This window comes from Ziziphus jujuba, chromosome 8, assembly GCF_031755915.1.
Source record: "Ziziphus jujuba cultivar Dongzao chromosome 8, ASM3175591v1".
Taxonomy (NCBI): domain Eukaryota; kingdom Viridiplantae; phylum Streptophyta; class Magnoliopsida; order Rosales; family Rhamnaceae; genus Ziziphus; species Ziziphus jujuba.
In genome coordinates, this window is record NC_083386.1 from 20,928,957 (window position 1) to 20,946,568 (window position 17,612).

Genomic DNA, 17,612 nt, shown 5'->3' on the forward strand with positions numbered 1-17,612 from the left:
TACATGATGCCCCGAGTTCGTAGACTAGTAGCACGTCGAAAACAGAGCTAAGGTTTGAAAGTTATGAATAAAACAAATTGAGGTCCAAACTATCCAAGGAGTGCCGAAATTGACTTTTTGTTCATGCAAAGTTGAGCTTTGACTCATGCATGATTGTGAAGTACTCGTCGATACGAGTTCATAGAGTAGCGACACATTTAAATTGGATATCTGGTTAAAAAGTATGGATCTGCGAAGTTTTGTTAATACCGTATTAATTTATTATTATTTTGAATGTGTGAAATGTGCACACTGTTCATGCCATGTGTTGCGTCCTCATTCAATCCCATGAGTGCACAGTGACACCCACGGGCTGAGTTATTTCACTGTTTCATGGGGAAAAGCCAAGGAGGAGAGAGAGAGAGAGAGAGAGGAGAAAGGAAGAGAACCCAACCGGCCACCGCCGATTTGCCAGTTTTTGGCCACCCCAAGCCACACGCGCCTGATTGGTCTCTCACCCGTGGGAATTCCGGCCTACCCACCGAATTTCACCTCCGGCCGACAGCCGACGCGCCCAGTTCGAGGCCATTTTTGGCGGCGGCGCTGATTTCTTCAACCGCCAACACTCCTCATTCCAGCCTCCATTCTTGTCACTGCCGGTCCTGTTGAGACCCTCTCCCTTCAACCTACAAAACCCCCAAAAATCTCAGTCATCGACCACCGGACGCACCGCCGAAGGCGACGGTTTCCAGTGGGTCTCCGCGGCTCGTCAGAAAATCCAATTCCGGCTAGTACCCAGTCACGTATCCGGCCCCTCCCCACTAATTCCGACCCCCTGAACTCAGATCCGGGGTCCTTTTCCTCCAATTCGCAACGGTTTGGGAGAATCGAGGCTCTAAACGCCAAAAACTTTCCGGCGAGATTCCGGCCACCACCGGTCCAATCTCCGGAAAGTAAGACTGGATTCATAATCCCCACCTCACAAGCTTCGATTCAGTACATTACTTGTAAATTTTGGTTGTCGTTTGTGTTTGCTCCCCCGGGTACCCGGTTGAGAATTTACCCGATTAAAATATTTTAATCGAAGTTGTGAAATGTTGATATTTTAGGTGCACGGGTGAGTAGGGGAGTTGATCCTGCGGAGGATCTTGACTGAGACACACGCTTGAGGTGAGTGACCCACCTTAAAAACTATTTTCGGGTGATGATTTATATTTATTTGTTGATATTTGAATATTTGGAAAATATATGTATGTGGTTGGAATTTTATAAAATTGGGTATTTATTTTATAATGTCAAATTTCGGATGTTTGGTTATATGCATACATATATATATTTTGATGCCATGATTGAGTATTAGAGAAATTCAAAGAATTTATGATTTAAATTTCGGATTATTATTATTATTATTTTATCGAGAATTTTCATGTACAATCAAGGGCTTATGAGGAGAAAATATATTTAAATATTTTTGTGAGCCTTATATATTATTTTGGAGGATAAAATTGATTTAAAGGATTTGAAGAAAAATATTGGTATGATTGTACTGTATGTTTTAAAAAGGTAATTATGCATTTATAATGTGAGGTGGTTGATTTCATGGTTTTGAGTAAACCATATTTCCTTTCTATAGTGATGATTTATGGTGAGAAATGCAAGGAATGTGGGATTGGAGATTTTTATAACTCCCATGGTAAATTTCGGAAATTTTTGGTAATAATAAAAATGGGCTATTGGTATTTATTTTATTTTAATTATTTTAGACGCACTTATGCAGTACTGGTGTTCTGTACTGTACATGAGATTGTGATTAGCGCGCAGGTTTTAGTCTCCCGTGAGTTACCTATGGATCTAAGGGCAGGCCGGTTTAGTATAATGCACATAACCGCCCTCCTCCTAGGCCGAGATGACAGGTTTTAGCAGCGACGCTGTCGGGACGCCGAAGCGACCGTATGCCGGTTCTCTCTTTAACCTCTGTCTGAGGGTGCTCGGGACGCTGAGTACCGTAGGGCATCACTGGTATATAGTGTGGTGCGTCAGGCTATTTTCGATTTCAAATTTTAAGCTTATTATTTGGAAATACTATTCAATTAAAATGGTTAATTTATTTAAATTTTACCATTTATTTCAAACCAATAATTTTTATGGCCTTTTTTATTTATTTATTTGTTATTTGTTATTAAAAATTTACTTTATTCCGGATTATTTTTCTGAGTGCATTGGATTCCAAAAATTGTTGCATTTTATTGGTAATTATTGATTAAATATTTTCATATAAATTGTGGTGCACTATATTATTATTTGCATGATTGTGTATTTTAAATGTTGATATTCCATTTATTTGTTATTTAATTAATTATTTATTGGCTACCTTGACTTTGGGGAAATATAATTGCTGGGTTTTGTGAAATGTTTTAAAAAGGGAACCTTTCTAAATTGAGTGCAGTGTGAGGGCTTTGAGAGGAAACTTTTCCTTTAAATTATTTCTATCACGTATATTATACCTTTTCTTGATAAATATTATTTAATAAGGTTGGTTATATATTATTAATATTACCTTTGTTATTAACTCCTTACACTAGCCAGGGTCGCTCACTGGGATGATTAGCATCTCATATTATTTTTTTGTTTTAAATTCCGTTCCCTTAGGTTCGGGTTGATAGACAACATCAGAAGCAAGCTCGACGTTTGTTGCTGTTGAGTTTCAAAGAGTTATGCTTCCTTGTATTCTATTGTATTATTGTTTCCTATTTTATGCTCTGTATTACTTACTGGACCTATTGTATCAATGCTGCATGAATTTCCTGTTTATTTTATCGGAGTGCTGAAAGTTGTGGATTAAATTGTAGTAAGGTGGGAAGAATAAGGAAGTGCTTGTAGAAATGTAAATTTTGTGCAGGTAAGATTTGTGGTAAGTCCAACCCTTAGGGGAGGTTATGCCGGATTTTCCTCGGAGGGCCCAGTAGGATTTCCCTGAGATCAGGGTTTGTCTAGGGTTCCGGTAAAGGATCCTAAACTGGTCTTGACAGTAAATCCATTAGAAATCTGGAAAAACCATAAATGCATATTTAAATTTTAGCTTTTAAAAATAATCTAATGATTGATAAAGAATATTTTGATAGTAAAATTATCAAATCGATTTAATGTAAACCTGATTTAATGTAAACCTAATTATATATATATATATATATAATAATTCTCTAACAAGGGAGTCACTTACTTTAATAAATAAAAAATGATTATATGACAAGTATTAATAGTTGCCATATTTCATCTAAGATTTTAAATTTAAATTCAAATGTTAATTATCATTTTATCTAAAGATTAAGTTCTTACAATGTAAGTATTTCTGCTTTTTACTAAATCAAGTATTATTTTATAAGAGATTTATTATATATATATATACACATATGTATATTCCTAATCTTTTCTTCTCTTATTTTTTTGGTGTTTTTAAATCAATCAGAATTAAGTATTGATTTATTTAGGTGTCGTTTAATAATATATTTGGTTTTTAATTTTTTTTTTCATTTCTTCTAGGTAATTGTGTCTAATTTGTTTTTAGTTACTGGCAGTTATTGTTTTGTTAGACATTTTAAGATACTATAAACTTGAAGGATTGGGGAGAAAAAAAAAATAGCAACTCAATTTAAAGTTGTGTTCAATTTGGTTTTTTTTTTTTTTCTCCATTAATTTTATAATTAATTTAAATGTCTACCAAACTTTAACTACTATTATTTGATATTTGAGGCAAACAAATTTACAACAAAATTAGGTAGAACAAAATAAGAAACAAAAACTAAAAACAACCAATATCTTTCTTAGTTCTTTAATTTTGGTAATTATCGGTGTCCTTAGGATATCTGGATTTAAACTTATTCCTTCTCGATTTTGACATAATTATGCCATATCTTTTATCTTTACTTCTGTCTATACTTTTCAGTAATGTTGATCTTGATTTGGAAAAACCGTCTTCACGCCTTTGATCTCTTCAATCACAACGATATCAATTACTTTTGAAAAATTCAATATTGATTTCCCAAATGAGCCACTAATTGAAATAATATTAACTTTCTAACTCTCAAGTAGTTGACCAAGAACCAATAAGGCTTGAATCTCATAATCAAATTTAATCTCAATAGAATTTAATTGACTTTTAATCTCATTCAATTTGTTAAGATGTTTTTTAGAATTTCTATCTTTAAGCATCTTCAAATTAAATAGCTTCTTAATTAGATGTACCTTATTTACTGCAGATGGTTGCTCGTACATACTTCATAAGGAAGTCATGAGAGATGCTATTTTGTTCTTCGTTGTGATATTAAGGCAACCGATTTGGATAAGATTAGCCTAATTGCACTAAGAGATTTATGATCTAGTAAATCCCATTTTTTGTATTCATCTCTACTGGCTTCTCTCCCAATGGTAAATACATGTCCTTACGGTATAAATAATCCACCATCTGCGTTTCCAGAAGCTGAAATTCATATCATTGAATTTCTCAATCCTTGATGAACGCTTTTTTGGACCCATTGCTCTTACTCAAATCTAGTGTCAAATCTTCCAATAAGGCTCCAATACCAATTATTGGGAAAAATTATGAACTCTCCCTAATTCTTTAGGATCTTGGATTAATAGAACTAGATGACTAAGCAGAAATATCAAAACACACAGCATATTCAAAGAACAGAAATTAAAAGAGACTACATATTTTACATGGTTAGGTTTTCAATGTGATCTCTACACTCACAGAGGGCATTTGTACTCAAAAATATCCACTATTGAAATATTTGAAGGTTTACAATGGTGAAGCCTCTCTTCTCTAATTTCTGACTTTTCTTTAATTTCTGACTTGTTTCCCTTTAAATTTTTTATCATAAAAGCACCCAAAAAAATAATAATAATAAGTTACATATATTAAACCTAAGTGTATTAAAGTCAATATAAAACTTATTTTTCTATGTCTTCACAAGTGATGTTCAATACTTTCTATTGAACATGCTTATTTTGGTTAATATGTAAAGGATCTTAGTTAGAGGTCCCAATTGATATATGATGACTTTTGAACCTTATAGTTAAAATATTAATTGCACTAAAAAAATAAAAAATAAAAATAAAGAAAATGGGATATTGGTAATCAAACATTCTGAACTTTATCAAAGTTGATACATTGCACACTAAACTTTTTTTCCTACCATTATGCATTCTAAATCTCCTTTTTACTTGTACCATTGGTTCTTATGTTAAAAATACATAATGGAATGATAAAGTGCTTCGCACGTGCTCATCGAACGATGGTAGATCAGGTAATTTCATTGTTCTCAATTTAGAAATTAGGGTTTCATTCGAGGATTTTGTTCATCGAAATCCCTTCTCCTTCTTCCTTTCACATTCATGTCTATTCTCTTTCAGTCCTCACCCATTTTCACTCCCTATGTTCTCTCTCAAACCCAAACCCCCTTCTTTTTATTTTTCTTCTTCTTCTTCCAAACCACTACTCTCAGTAACACCAACAATCTCAAAGCTGCAAGGGAATGAAGTTCTCTCTCTCTCTCTCTCCTCTTTCTCTGTCTCTGTCCTCTTTTTTTTTTTTTTTTTTTGGTGTACTCTCTCTTTCTGTATAACTCTCTCTGTCTCTTCTCTTTTTTTTTTTTGGTGTACTCTCTCTTTCTCTGTAATCTCTCTATCTATCTCTTCTCTTTCTCTATAAATCTCTCTGTTTGTCTCTCTCTCTCTCTCCTTTCTTTCTCTATCTCTATTCTTTTTCTTTTTTTCTTTTTTGTACTCTCTCAGTCTATCTCCTCTCTTTCTAACTGATATTTTAGGATAGCAAAACTCCATTTTAGCAATGGATCGAAGCTCCCCCCCCCCCCCTTTGCCCCCCTTTTTTTTCCCTTAAATTTTTTTTTTCTACATTTCCTAAGTTCCAAACAGAGCCTAAAAGTTATAAAATTACCTAATCCATTCTCATTTGATAAGCACGTGTGAGGCACCTAATCATTTCGTTATGCATATTTAACTATAAAAACAAACGGTGCAAGTAAAAAGGAAGTTTATGATGCAATATGGCAATCTCGATAAAGTTTTGAGTGCTTAGCCGCCAATATCCCCAAAGAAAATTATATGAAATCGTTACAACAACAACAAAGGCAAGATAATTTTCTCTCCTTTAATTTTTATATTTTCATATTTTCCAAAATTTTCCTTTTAACAAGTGATAAAAAACTAAAGAGCATCTTTTATGGTGATTTGGATGGCTAATAGCATCTTCAATACCACTTTGAATTGCCAATTTCTTTGTTTATTTATTTATTTTTTTGCTACATCAGAAATATATACAACTATTTAAAAAGAAAACTCCCTAATGTAATTTTTCAAGGACTTTATTAAGTTGATGTAACCCCAAAAAAAAGAAGAAGAAAATACTCTAAAATGCAACTATTCAAGTATAGACAAATTTTGAAAAATACTCTAAAATGCAACTATTCAAAGAGTCCATCAAGCTTATATGGCAAGGAAAAAAAAAAGGATTATGTCTATTTTCAAAGATATGTTACATAGTGTGATCATGCAAACATCTAAAAGGATCATTGAAAAAAACCTTTTGTTAAAAATATAAATAGACACATATTATTAATTAATTATATTTTAGATAGAATTATGGAAGATTGATTTTTTACTGTGAACTAAATAAATAGACTCTACCACATGACCAGCAAATCTTTCAAACTTTTATGCCATATAGATAGCAATCTACATTTTCATTAACAATATTCTAATGAGCTAGTCTCAATTTCCTTTTCAATTAGCCCTCTTTTGATATATTAAACATGGGTTGAGAGAGGAGAAATTCTTAACGAGTGTTTAGCGAAAGACTTCTTTACAATACAGCTCTAATTACTTCTAGATCTAGCCGCATATGATGGTTTAACAACCCTCAATATTTATGATAAAAAAGAAAAAGAAAAATTCTCAATACTTTTAGAACACGGGGTTAAATGATAAAATAAAATATATTTTTCTAAAATTTTGATATTTTTTTATTTGGTTAAGTTTTAAAAATTAGACTTATCTTGTAACACCCCGTCCCGAACCATGTCGGAATTTTTGCACGTTGACCGAGGTTGACTGTTGACCGTTGACCGAAGGGGTCAAAAGTTGACTTTTTGATCCGGTTGGAATTCTAGGTTGACTGAGGCACTGTTACGAAGTACACGTTGGCACGAGTTCGTAGACTGGTAGCACGTTGAAAACGGAGCTACGGTTTGAAAGTTTTGAGCAAAACAAGTTGAGGTCCAAACTGTCCAAGGGGTGCCGGAGTTGACTTTTTATTCATGCAAGTTTGAGCGTTAACTCATGCATGGTTGTGAAGTGCTCGTCGATACGAGTCCGTAGACTAGCGGCACGTCCGATTTGGACATGTGGTTTGAAAGTTATGGACCTGTAAAGTTTTTCAAATACTGTATTATTTTAATATTATTTTTACACGCATAACGAGGTGCCACATGTGACTCAATGAAGGTGGCCATGTGTCACCATGGTGAAATGGCACATGTCAACCATGTGAAAAAAAAAAAAAAAAAAAATCAAATTATTTTATTATTTTTGAATAATAATATTATTATTAATATTATTTAATTATTTCTTTTTCTTTTCCTTTTTCTTTCTCTTTTTCTTTTTCTTTTTCTTTTTCTTTTTCTTTTCTTTTCCCCACGTGGGAAAACACCAATCCTTTCTTTTTCTTTTTCTTTTTCTTTTTTTTCTTTTTCCCTTCTTCTTCCCCGAAACACACACGACACACACAGTTATTTTTCTTCCCTCCGGCCGTCCCTCTCTCTCTCCCGTGTTTTTGAATTCCGGCCACCCATAGCCCTCACGCGCCAGCCACCAAGGAAGCCCGCCACCTCGCGAGCTTGGCCGCCAAGTTTCACGGCCAGCCGCCGCCGGACGCGCGCCGATCGGGCCGGAGAAGCCGCCGGCCGCCGGATTTTCTCTCTCCTCTTTTCTTGTGTTTTCCGGCCAGCCCACTCCCAATTGAGCCTCCTATCCCCCTATTTTGGGTCCTCTGAATCCAAAAATGGCCTCCAATCCCAGAAATTCGAAGCGGTTTGCGAGATATGGGGAAGTGAACACCGGCCGAAACTTTCCGACCAAATTCCGGCCACCTCCGGCGGAATTGGGGTCGACGGAGACCGGATTGGTGATCCTCGTTCCACGAGCTTCGATTCGGTATATCATTCGACCATTTTGGTTAAAGTTTGTGTTTGAGCCCCCGGGTACCGGGTATTATTTACCCGAATAAAATATTAATTTATTTGATTGTCTGTGAATTTTGTTCTAGGAGCACCGGTGAGTCGTAGAATTGATCCCGTGGTGGATCATGGGTTAATTGCGTGCTCCAGGTGAGTGACCCACCTTCAAAAATTATTTTGGGCAATTAATTAAATTTAATTGGTATTTAATTTAGTATTTAAATTATGCTCATGTGGTGTGGTTTAATTATGGTTTTAATGCGGTTTAATTTAAATTATTTGTTATGCATGAGCAAGGTATGTTTCGGTATAAATTTTACGTGGTTTCAAATGTGATTTCTCGGGCATAATTAGGTTAAATATTTTATGAAAATATTTGGTTAAATTTTATAAATTATGCCCACGGTATTTTTATGGTTGCATTTTGTATTTCGAGAAAATTGTGGTTTGTTGTTATCGCTGTTTCGTACCGGGTGATTGGATAAATATGTGGGATGGTGTTTTGTGAAATTTTGGTATACTTCCCACGGTGGTTTTTGGAAAAACGGTACGGTTGGTTGTTTATGTTTATTTTTAGACGCACTCATACAGTATTGGTGTTCTGGTGTATGGTGTATGGACACGTGGTTTAGCACGCGGTTATTATATGGTTTAGCGTGCGGTTATTACTTCACCCGTGAGTTGCCATTGGACCGTGGGCAGGCAAGGTTATTGTTGTGCACAGCCGCCCCCCTCCTTGGCCGGGTGATGGTTTTTTTAGCAGTTGGTACTGTCGGGACGCCGAAGTGACCACTGCAGGTTTCTCTCTTTAATCTCCCGCCAGTCGGTGCTCGGGACGCTGGGTATCGGAGGGCATCACCGGTATATGGTGTGGTGCGTCAGGTGTAATTGTCGGTGTAAATTGCAATTAAAGTTTAAAACCCCAAAGGTGTTCTAAAATTTATTTATTATAATTTATTACAGTTTAATTATATATTTGGGGTATTTATTTATTTAATTGTTGTTTGTTAAATTATTTAATCCCTTGATTTTCGGGAGGTATGCATACTGGGTTTTGCGAAAAGGTTTTAAAAAGGGGAACTTTTCCAACTGAGAGAATTGTAAGGGTTTTGAGAGAAATTATTATTTTCCAATTAATTATTATCTATCTACTGTATTACTGTGGTATTATATTGTATAGTAGATAGGGTCACTCACTGAGATGATTAGCATCTCACACTCTTAAATTCCGTTCCCCTAGGTCCAGGTTGGAGACGTTGATTGTCCAGGGCGAGCCCGACGTCTCAGTTCGTTGCCGAAGGTTCAAGAAGTTTTTCTTCCCTTTTTCCTCTCTATTTTGTATTACATTCTTATCCGTCATTTTATAGATTCCACATTTGTTGTATAATGCTCTGTATACTGTATTGTTGTTCTTATGCACTGGGTTGCTACTGTTGTTTTATTTTGAAGTGCTGCAATTTGTGGAACCAACTTGTAGTTTGTGGGAGGAATAAGGAGATGTTTTTAGAAGTGTGTTTTTAGTGCAGGTAGTTTGTGGTAATTAAATCCCTTAGGGGAGGCTCTGCCGGATTTTCCGTTGGAGGGTTCGGTAGGGTTTCCCTGGGATCAGGGCTGTCTAGGGTTCCGGGGAAGGAATTCTGGACGGGTCCTGACATATCTATTCATTCAGAATTTCAGTTCTTCAAAATAAAAATTTTCTATTGATTTTAGAAAAGTTCAAAATCTGTATTCTCTATAATATAATAAATGAATAAAAAAATTTCTCTAGTCTTGAATTTTTATTTTTATTTTTTACACTTTGTACTTTTTTTCACCACTTTTATAATTATTTTTTATTCAATGTCATATTCTGTTATCACTATCAAATTAAAAAATAAAAATAACTATTTTATTCCATATTTTTTTTATTTCTAAAAGTTATTAAATTTATTTTTTAAAAATTAATCATTTTACCAACCAGATCTACCTTAATGCGAATGTTTAGATAGGACGGAAGCATTTTTTTTTATAATAATAAGCAATTAATAAGAAAATTTTAACCCAAAAAAAAAAGTAATAGGAAAATTAAATGTAACTAATTAATTTATAGCTGTACATGTATCTGCTTCGGTTTACATCATCTCATGCGTTTTGGCTCCATGTGTTCTATCTCTACTCGTTTAATATTTAAATATTTTAATGAATTATTTTATTCTATTTTCCCTCATTATCCAAAAAAAAAAAAAAAGGGAAAAAAAGTAAAAAAGAAAGACGAGAGATTGAAAGAAATGAAAAGAATAGGAAAGAAACAAACAGTTGAGGCGAGGGAGACGCACGAGAAACCATTAGGATTTCAGTTAATCAACTTCACATCAACTAAATGAATAATCTTTCCATCACATCCTAAAACATATCAACATCATTTACTCTAGAATGCCGTCCAATCTAATCGAGGTTGAGGTGAAGAGGTAAGAGGCTTAGGCTATTTACTAAATTATTTACCAAAATAATAAGTAAATAATGTACACTTATTTTGTTTTTCAGTATTGAATTTTATTTATTTATTTATATTTTAATTTTACGATTGGTATGTTTTAATATTTTTAATTTGTAAGATTTTATAATTAAAATTTTTAATTTTTAAATTTATTATAGATTAATTTAATTTTTATATTTAGTAAAATTATGGATTCAAATTCAAATCATTGTTTGAAAAAAAAAAGTGGTGATTATTCAAATTTTAACTAAACAAATTGATAAAAATGTTGTTTGGTAACAAATTAATTTTTTATTTTTAGTTTATAGTTTTTCAGTTTGTTAATATTAGCTATTAATATTTCATATTTGTTAGACATCTCAAATAATAATAAATTTAAAATAAAAATAATTTCAAATGATTTTTTATTTTTTTTCGTTTTTTAAATTTGTAATTAATCGAGGCAACTAATAATCTTTACGTAACATTTGATGTAAACAAAAAACACATGCAATTAAGAAGGAAAAAAAAAATGCTACCAAACAAGCACTAATTAAGTAATCAAACCTTGTATTATTGTTCCCAATGAATTACCCTTCATAAAAGAAAATTTCTTAGCCAAATCAAGTTGGTCTTGATATTTTCCACCCTCAATGACCAGGGCAACCTAATTATTCGCCTGTACATGTGTATGCATGTAATCATATTGTATGTCATTAAATAATTAACAGCAAAATCATTAAACAGATGGTTCAAGATTTTTTGTTTTGCAATATATGAATACTATGAGTCGTACAATTTATTTAAAAAAATTTGTATAACAACTCAGTAATATTATTTTAGTAGGTTTAATTATATATGCATTTAAGCCATACTAATTTGCTGACATATTGACATCTATATATTTCTCAAGTTAGAGCGTGATTTGCTCTTTAATTCCTATTTTTTATTTTGTCAAATAACATATCCTAGATCATAGTTTAAAGTATCAAAACTTTCTGCAATTTTTTTTTTTGAAAATTCGATTTTTTAAATACATCAAAAGGAAATTTAGCTCCCAGGTGGAAACATGTATAATTTTCATAATATCCATCAAAATTTTCGATATTTCTTCATAATTTTTATAGAAATTTTCATCATAATATCCACATTAAATCTTTTACAATTTGGTTAAAAAAATCCATAATTTCCATAGAAATTATTGAAATTCATGAAATTTTTATAGAAATTTTCAAAATATCTATAATTTTTTTTCTTTATTTTTTTAATCAAAAATTTTTATAAATAATATTAATGTCTAGTAAAAGTTTTTGTTAAATTAATATTATTATTATTATTTTTTTTTTACCTTTTAATGGCCTTTCAATAACTAAGCAAACACAAGTAAAAAATTCACATTTAACAAACAATATCCAAAATTAAATTAGACAAATCTACCCATCATATTTTTAGAAAAAATTAGTATCATAAGTTATAAGTTTACCTATCTATTATTATTTTCTCTTCACAATGATAAATTTAATATTTTTATAAATATTATAAAGTAGATACAAATTAAAAAATAGATAAAAGTTGAAAGATATGCGGGTAATATATTTTCTGCAAACTTAACTATTAAATATTTATATTGATAGTATATTAACAATTACATATAAAATTATCAGTGAGATATATCTTTTAATAATTATTTATATATTTCACATTTTAAATGACAATGAGGAATATACAAACATATCAATCACCTAAAAGTTCTTTATAGTATTAAAATAATATTTTTAAAATATAATGTAATAGAAATAATTGTTTTATATATATCTTAATTAATAAATAATTTTATTAAATATGTATTTTTCAAATATTTTTTTATTAATAGTAGTATATTTTTAACTATTTAAGCTTATTATAAATTGATTAATTAGGAGAAATATAATATTCATTCAATATTTTTACAATTTTAATTATCAGTTTAATAATTAATTAAATAAATAAAGTTAATCTTAAAGTTTAAATAAAAAATTATTTTTTAAATAAATTTTTTTAATTTTCATTTTTTAATAAAATTTTATCGATATTCGATAATTTTTGTAGATATTTTCATATTTTGAACCTTTAATGATATTTTAAACCTTATCCTAGACTAGTTAAAACTATACTCTGCCCTTGTTAATCCTCTTTTTTTCTTTATCTAAATGCTAATAGAATTATCATGTGAGTAGCACACTAAAAAAAATAATAATAATAAATAAAAACAAAGAAAAAAATGAACAAAAATGCCCATAAATCACATTATAATTGCAGAACCGTTTATATCATATAATAATGCAGGTCAAGACAATATGATTTATTTATTATCAAGTTTTAAATTTTTATTCCTAATTTTTCATACTTAGGTTATATTTTACTATTTTATCAGTCTAAATGATAAAACTAAAAGTCAAAATTTAAGATATTATTATTAAAAAAAAAAAAAAAAAAGCATGTCATCAATATTCCTACTTTGTTTATATATGAATAAGAGGAAGAAGAAAAAAAAAAAAAAAAGAGTAAAACAGTGAAAGTTTGAGTATAATATATAATTAATTGAAACGTTTCACTAACAGACGAGATTAATACAAAACAAAAAATAAAATATGAAAAGGGTATGATAAAATTTTATAAACCAGAGATGTACTTGATAGGAATAAAAACAAAGTAGAAAGAAATTGACCCTTTAATAATTTATTTGATGTCTACACAGCTAGCTTGCAATTGATAGCTGGTAGGGTAGCACGATTTTTTTTTTTGTTTTTTGGGGCAAATAGTAGGGTAGCATGATTTACTAGTGCATTCTATTAGTTAATGATATTGGTCGAAGATTTTTTATTATTTTATTACTTTTAATGTTGAAATGAAGAGTTTTTATTCTTTTTATTATTCTGGATTACTTCACTTTAAAGAGGTGGTCATGATCACTCCCCTCACGCACACCAGTCAATAATTATTTATATATTATAAAGAAAAAAAAATATCAATTATATTTATTATGCCTTATCTATAACTAACATCAGTCATGACCTAATATCTACATCATCAGTTCTCACACAATGACAGAGACTTTGCGTGCCCTTGAATTGGTTGTCACCAAATGTATTGTTCAACGTATCACTTAAATTATTCAACCAAAAAAAATGTATCACTTAAATTCTTTTCCAAAAAAAAAAAAAAAAGTGTAAAATTTTGTTAAAAAATTACCGTTGAAATTAATTAATTTGTCATCAAGGTTTAGCGGTTTTACACACTCATACTATAAGGTGCATTCGAAATACTACCCCCTCAATCTGTTGATAAAAGAGGAAAAAAAAAAAAAAAATTAGTTAGCTTGTCGAAAATCTTAGTATCATTAGTTGAGTCCGAAGCTTGCTCATACATGTGCTATGAAACTGATAGATACATGCAGATTATCCAAAGGAAGCAATAAAAGGAGATCTACCACCCGGGATAGTATGCGAGTCTATACCTTCAACCCCTTTTTTTTTTTTTTTTTTTTTTCAAAAAAAATGAAAAGCTAGCTAGCCTGTCAAATTTTTGGTCGACATGTTTTTTCTTTTTGCTTTGCCCCCTTGTATTAATTTTCTGGCTTTCCATCAAATTCTTCTTCTTTTTTTTTTTTCCTTTAATTTCCATCTTTCTTTGTTATTTCGCAATTTTGGTTTAGTTGTTTCACAATTTAATATAAGAAACAACATAAGTTCCTATGTTTCTTTCAAATATATATATACATGAGTGATATTAACAGTACCAAATAATTTATTAAATAGTTTACCAAATGATATAATAAATGATATGATGATATTATTTTATTAGTATATCGTAAATTATATAATATTATTTTATTAATTTATTTTAAATTATTGATTTATTTTAAATTATACTTAAATCTTTAATGTTATGTTTAAATTGATGGAATAGAAGGAAAAAGAAAGGAAATGAATTAATTCTTTTATTTGGATGGCTTAAAATGAGAGAAAGGAAATGATAAGGAAAGAAAGGAAGGAAATGTTTCCTTTATTCTACGTAAAATAGTTTAGTTTTGAAGAATTTAGCTCAATACTCTTGTTTTAAAAGCTTTAATAAAAATTACCCCTTCCCTTCTAAACTTTTTTTTTTATCTACCCACTCCCTTTTTATTATTTCAATTTTACCCTTAATGCATAAATTCCCCCAAACTTAAGGCTCAACACAAACAACGACATGCCATTGTCATTTTTGGTTGGTTTCTAATTCTAAACTTGAAGACGAATATGGATGACGGTTTAAAAGTTGAAAAAAGAAAAATGGCGAGTTTGAGAAGCGTGTTGATGACCGTCGATGGCCTCAATCCACCGTGCCTCCATTGCAGTAACAGCAGCTAAAGCTTCCTCTTTTGTTCCCATGGAGCCTTTACTTCGCTTTTTTTTTTTTTTTTCTTATGCATAGATATAAAAATAATAATATAAAACAGAAATCGCAAATAAAAATTAAATTCTAAGTTTCTTAAGTGGGTTTGCAATTTGTGGGTTTTTTTTTTTTTTTTTTTTTTTTGGGGGGTCCAATTCACAATTGGGTTGTGTAAATATTGAGTTTTATCGTTTCTAGTCGAACAATTTCAACTCGCTTGCTATCGATCTCTTAGACAAAGAGAGCAAGAGGCGCCTATTCAACAAGTATTTTCTTTTCTATTTGCTCTTTTTTTATTTAATTTTTGGAAATTGGGTTTTAGGTTTTTGGGTTTTGGTGATGATGATCATGTTTTGATTTCTTTTTGGATGGGGTTGGGAGTAGACTACTATATAGGAGCAAACAGTATGGTTTTCTGGAATTGGATTTGGTTTTGGGAAAATGGGTGGAAGAGCATGTCCATTATATGGATGAAAATGGAATCAAAGCTCTTTTCCATGTCCTGTACCTGGTAACTATACTATTCTGTTGCTTGTTTTCTATATTATAAATATGTGCATACATTAGGGGTAAGCTTTATATGAGGTATTTGATGACATTAAGATGCATATTCCATCTTCACATCATGTAAAACTTGTAATTTTGAATTAATTAAAAAATGCATATTAATTTAACTATCTCAGTTTTCATGGCTAATGCATATATAATTTAAGTGCATTGTGCTCTGGAAGCTTGTGGAAATCAATGTTTCAAAGACCCAAAAAAAATATAAATATATATATATATATATATATCTTGTATAAAAGAAATACTAGTCTTGTTTTGTTTTTCTTTCAGACAAAAAATTGCAAATTCTAATGTTATATATGTTTGCATCTGTCCATTGTTGTATGACTAGTTCTCTTAATTTCAAATGAGACTTATTAGTGGTGTATATTAATCTCTAAGTTTGCATCAGCTGAAATAATTGTGCATTGAATTCGGTAAAAAATGTTTGACACAAATTTTCTTTTTTCTTATGTATAGAGAGTGTAAACATGAAGTTCCAACTGAGTATCTTACCCTTAACAATTTATCTCTATTAGGAAAAGAAAATTCACAATTTTTTTTTAGAAACAAAAAGAAGAAAAGAAAAAAAGAACATACAGCACTACTTGGGTTTTATCCTCTATTGGTGATTTATTTTCAATTAGATTTTCACCTTGCATATATCTTTTTACTTTGGAAGGCCAACCTATACAACATCCACCAATCATTTGTCAGTTTATAGAAAACTGAAGTATTTCTTAGCTCTTAGTTTCGGATTGAAGAACATTATGGATTTCTTACTCTTTAGTTACAGAGAAGTTTCATTTTCATTAGTTGGTTAAACGCAATTTAACAACATTGCGATTAGACCCAGCGCAACATTGTTATTATGCCCCTAGTAAAAGTTAAATAAAAAGTGTGGCTGGTGAGCTAAATGAGAAGTAAGGACTCCAAAGTATTCAGTAGCATTTGACTGTCCGTGAATAACAAGGAGGAGAATAATAGGAAGGAGGGAAATTAATAATTTATTGAGTCTCTTTTCAATTTTTTTGCTTCTGTTATGCAGGAGATCTTTATTATTATAGGTATTTATTGCAGTTCACGACAAGGTTATGAAAAACCTTAACACCCACGCCTCTCCTGAGACACGTGCAACTCCAGTTCAACCATGGATAAGGGGATGGGATGACTTTAAGAAAGGTCGAGAAGTCCTATAATGGGAAACCAATAGTTTTGCTTTCTGCATTATATGCTAGTTTTTCCCATGTAAAAGGGGATGAATAATGCTTGTTACAGTAAATTATATTTCCTTGCAATGTTTGCTTGTTCACAAATAAGTTGTAGCTACAGGAGGTTTAGCGAGATATTTATCAAATAATATCCTCTAAATGATTTGATTACTATTTTATTATATGATAAATGAATATAGATAAAATATAGATGAATGAATCCTTATATTATATTTGAATTGGAGAAGGAAAAATAAAATAAGTTTAGTGAGAAAAGGAAAGGAAACAATAGTTTTTAAAATAATTATTGTTTGGATAAGTTTTGTTTGAAACGAGATGAAATGAAACAAAAATGAAAAAAAAATAAAAAATTAATACAATTTATGCAGTTTACAAAAATATTATCCATAAATTATATGTAAATTATGTAATAGTAAGATTAAATTTTGAAATATCATTAAATTTCTAAAAAAAAAAATTTCCTCTCAATTTCAGAAAGAAAACTAAAGGGGAATTCGGCCTAATACCCATCAAAATCAGTGTTCTAAAAGCCAAGAAAAAGTGCTGCCTAGGCGTGATGCTTTTAGATAACGCCTTGCATAGTAGCAAGGCTTAGAAAAAGACGTTGAACGCTATGTTAACCACCTAATGCGGGCCTAGGCGCAAGCCTTTTTATTCAAAGTTTTTTTTTCTTAAGATTATTTTTTAAAAAATGTTAAAAAACAATTCTAAGAAACTAAAAAATATATATAT

The 17,612-nt window shown here is 30.8% G+C and overlaps 1 long non-coding RNA gene and 1 pseudogene across 1 annotated transcript; both read left to right on the plus strand.

The window, feature by feature from the left end:
* Window positions 1–7,744: 7,744 nt before the first annotated feature.
* Window positions 7,745–9,672, plus strand: LOC125421491 (uncharacterized). Its single transcript, XR_007239827.2, has 3 exons — window positions 7,745–8,208; window positions 8,321–8,381; window positions 9,472–9,672. It is a non-coding gene; the product is annotated as an uncharacterized LOC125421491 (long non-coding RNA).
* Window positions 9,673–15,033: 5,361 nt separating this feature from the next.
* Window positions 15,034–16,861, plus strand: LOC107405168 (succinate dehydrogenase assembly factor 2, mitochondrial-like; annotated as a pseudogene).
* Window positions 16,862–17,612: the final 751 nt, after the last annotated feature.